The following is a 4635-nucleotide window of genomic DNA, read 5'->3' on the forward strand; positions in this document are numbered from 1 at the left end:
GAGGCCGTCATGTATAGTATCACAACAATTGCATCATAGTAATCAAAGTAAACACAACCATTACAATGAAATATAGGTATACACATCTGTTTATTACATAGTTTGTATACATCAAAAGTGTAACAAAATATAAAAGACGTGACTCTATACGCTCTGTTTTCTCAAAAGCTCGCTAAAGTACCTGTCTACTGATTTCCTGAGAATACAAGAGATTTTTGAAACAGTATCAACATTAAGTTGGTGAGTTCGTAAATATGTTTTTGTAATGAAAACCTCTCATTGAATTTGTAAAAATGTTTGTATGCTTCTCAAGAAAATCCAATATTTTCTAAAGTGTGTGTTCGCTACTATATTCTGTAGTAGTGTATCAAGTATTAGTTTGTATGCCTGGTTACCACCAGCTGCATAGTATATCACAATTTTGAATGAAAACCCTTTGTATGAAAACCCTAGCTACAACCAGAAATGTATAGCATGTTTAGTTTGAAAACCCTGGTTACCACCAATATTTATAGTAGTTTTATTACTTAAAATGAAACCATGTATTGTATCCCTGGAATCCTCCAGTGTAATGTATAGTAGTTCTATTAGTTAAAATAAAACTAATGAAGAATGAAATCCCGTAAACAAAGGTTAGATTATACTATTGTGAGTCGTATAACCATGCTTGATATGACTAGTGGCCTCTACGACGTTCTTCAGGCATTGGACGGTATGATATTTGTCATCCCAGGTATGCCTGCCTAACTGTAGTAAGCAGTTCAGGTGTGGGATTGTCAGTTCCAAATAGATCTATTCACAAGTCTCATGCTCTCCCTCCTGGAGACTCTGGTTACACTAAATGATAGGATTTAACCTGTACTCCGAAAGGTAAAGTTGAAGAGTTGTCTCACAATCCTGTATTAACTAATTTACGTGTAGTTCTGTATTGTTCTTTTGTATCTGAAACCGTTTGTATACATTGTAGAGTATTAGTAATTATACTTAAATAATTATTTAGTATTGTACTCTTGAAATCCAAAGGTAGTGATGTATCTCATAAACTAAGTCTCACATAGTTAATATGTTTGTTAATGTATAAACTTTGAATTTGTAAAACTCTGCATTGAAATCCCAAACTATACCAATTATAGTTTATGTGTAATGTGGTGCACATGGTTCATGAATTGATCTAAAAACTTTGCAATTATGATTATAAGTTGAAAATGTCCCTCATGCTCAACATGTTACAAAAGGGATAAAATATTTAAATATTTTATAAAATATGGAAATCTTTTGGTTGTCTTAATTGCATAAGTTTTAAACATGTAAAATTCTTTGGTATAAGTTCACAAAATCCTTCATGTTTGGCTTGTATTCTCCCCCTGAAAACGTTAAAAATAGTAAAAGCATAGTAGTATAAACTCACTGTTAGTTGCGTGAAAGTGTCGGACAACGAAACGGGAAATGAAGACCCTCGGGTTAATGCATGCGGAAAAAGCGGGTTTTCAGCCAAGTTCACGACTTGGGAGGGTTTGCGGCCATGAACTGTTCTCGGCCATGAACAGCCTCTTGAATGGTTTACGGCCGTGAACGGCGTTCTTAAGGAAAATCTGAATGTTTGAAGGGTTCACGACCATGAACTGATTTTGGTCCTTAAAGATTTGAAAATTTGAAAATTTGAAGGGTTTGCGGCCGAGAACTCAAGAACACGATGCTTGATTTGATGAAAAACTCGCTTTTAGAGGCTCCCCAACAACACCCAAAGGTGATTTTTGATGATATCCGGAAGAAAAGGGGGTATTTTTTTGTTTGCGTTGAGATGTTAGAAAGAGAAGCGATGTGTTTTCGGACAGAAAAGTATAAAGGAAGGATAGGAGATGATATTTATAGGCTAGGTTCCTGGTTAGGGGTGGGGGCCACCAGCCGTGAATAGGTTTACGACCGTGATCAGGTTTACGGTCGTGATCAGGTTCACGGACGTGAACACCAGTCAGGCCGGATTCGCTTATTTTCTAAGTAACTTGGGTTTTCGCACAATTTTTGGTTTGAACTCTTATATAAAATTTCATTATATAACTTTAACAATTTTCCAAAGCGTAAGAATTTTGATGGAACAAAATAAAATTCCAAATTTATTAACGGAATCGGGCTAATGTTAATGCAAAAAGGCTTTAATTGTCACATCATCCCTCTAATAGAGAGAATTTCTAGCATAGAATACAAATCATGGACTCGGAAAAAGATGAGGATACTTTTGTTGAATGGAATCTTCTCTCTCCCAAGTGAATTCAGGTCCCCACTTGGCATTCCAACGGACCTTCACTATTTGTATGCGACTTTGCTTTGTTCGTTTGACTTCCCGATCCATGATTTCGATTGGTTCTTCCACGAAATTCAGGTTCTTGTTGATCTCAATCTCCTCAAGAGGGATCTCAAGGGTTTCATTAGATAGACTCTTTTTAAGGTTCGACACGTGGAAGATGGGATGAATGTTGCTAAGCTCTTGGGGTAAATGAAGTTTGTATGCGACGGGATTGATCCTAGCAAGAATCTCGACCAACCCAATGAATCTCCTATTTAGCTTTCCATGGTTCCCAAAGCGTATCGCGCCTTTCCAGGGTGAGACCTTCAATATAACACGGTCACCAACTTGGAACTCCAAGGGTTTTTGTCATCTGTCGGCATAGCTCTTTTGCCTATCCCTATAGGCTTTCAGTTGTTCTCTGATTTGTACGATATTTTCTGTGGTTTCATGAATGATTTTGGGGCCTATGAGATTATTGTTAGGGACTTGAGCCTTAGCTAGCTGCGTGTCACCTACCTTATCCCAGCACAGAAGAGATCTGCACTTACGTCCATAGAGGGCTTCAAACGGCACAGCCTTGATACTAGTATGATAGTTGTTGTTGTAGTAGAACTCGACCAAGGGAAAATGGGTGTCCAACGACTTACCAAAATATATAACACATGCTCTTAACATGTCTTCCAATGTCTTAATGGTCCTCTCACTCCGCCCATCGGTTTGCGGATGGTAAGTTGTACTCATATCCAACTTAGTTCCAAGAGCCTTCTGCAGTGACAACCAAAATCTTGAGGTGAATCTGCTATCCCGATCGGAGATAATGGACACTGGCACACCATGCAGATGGACTATATATTGAATGTAGATTTGTGTTAGTCTCTCCATCTTGAAGGTTTCTTTGATTAGCAGGAAGTGGGCAGATTTTTTCAACCCGTCGACAATTATCCAGATAGTATCGTACCCACTCGGAGGCTTGGGCAATTTGGTGATAAAATCCATCACAATCCTTTCCACTTCCACTCAAGTATTTCTGGCTATTGAAGTAGACCCGAGGGCTTTTGATATTCCACCTTCACCTTGGCGCAAGTAAGGCACTTGCACACGAAGGTAGCGATTTCTTATTTCATATTTAGCCACCGATAGAGCCTTTTGAGATCCAAATACATCTTATTTGAACCTAGGTGAATGGAGTATCGAGTCCTATGAGCTTCGCTCATGACAACCTTTCTGTAACCGCCAAACTTTAGGGTCCAGATGTGGTTCATGAAATAATAGACTCCGTCTCCCTTGATCTGTATGTTCTTTTCCATTCCCCTCAAAGCTTCATCTGACATGTTCTCTAGTTTCAAGGCTTCAGCTAAGCCTCTCTTATCTGAGCGGATAGATGGGAATGGATGGTCATTGTTAGTGCCTTCACTCTGTGTCCTAAGAACTCTTTTCAGATGACGGCGTTTGATACCACGTTGGCCTTGCCTGGATGATAGCGTATCTCACACTCATAAACATTGAGTAGCTCCACCCATCGTCATTTCCTCATGTTCAAATCCTTCTCATCAAAAATGCGATGTAGGCTCTTATGGTCGGTGAAGACAATGCACTTGGTTCCGTAGACTTAATGTCTCCATATATTTAATGTGAAGACCACTGCTCCCAACTCTAGATCGTGAGTTGTATAATTGATTTTGTGTGCTTTTAGCTGTCTCGACGCATAAGAAATGAATTTTCCTCTCTGCATGAGCACACAACCTAGGCCCTGATTGGACACATCACAGTAGACAACAAAGTCCTTCGTCCCTTCTGGTAGAAACAAGATAGGTGTGCTGTATAAGGCCTGCTTCAATGTTTAAAACGCAGTGTCTTTCTTTTCTCCCAAACTAAAGGGTACACCTTTCTGAGTGAGTGGTCAAAGGCTTAGCAATCCTGGAGAAATTCTAGATAAACCTGCCACAGTAGCCAATGAGACCCAAGAATTGACAGATTTCTGTGGGCGTCTTCGGTGCTGACCAATTCCCAATCACCTTGATTTTGGAAGGGTCCATGTGTATGCCTTCCTCGCTAACCACGTGACCAAGGAAAGTTACCTTTTTGATACAGAATTCGCACCTAGAGAATTTTGCATACAGTTTCTCCACCCTTAAAGTTTCTAGCACTATCCTCAAGTTTTGTCTATGATCTTCCTCGCTTCGGGAATAGACAAGTATATCATCAATGAATACTATCACGAATTTGTCTCGGAAGAGGCGGCACACCCGATTCATTAGATCCATGAATACTACTGGTGAGTTGGTTAGACCAAAGGGCATCACTACAACCTCGTAGTGACCATATTGAGTCCGAAATGTTGCCTTGGG

Source organism: Lactuca saligna, chromosome 7 (genome assembly GCF_052625555.1).
Source record: "Lactuca saligna cultivar CGN05327 chromosome 7, ASM5262555v1, whole genome shotgun sequence".
Classification (NCBI taxonomy): Eukaryota; Viridiplantae; Streptophyta; class Magnoliopsida; order Asterales; family Asteraceae; genus Lactuca; species Lactuca saligna.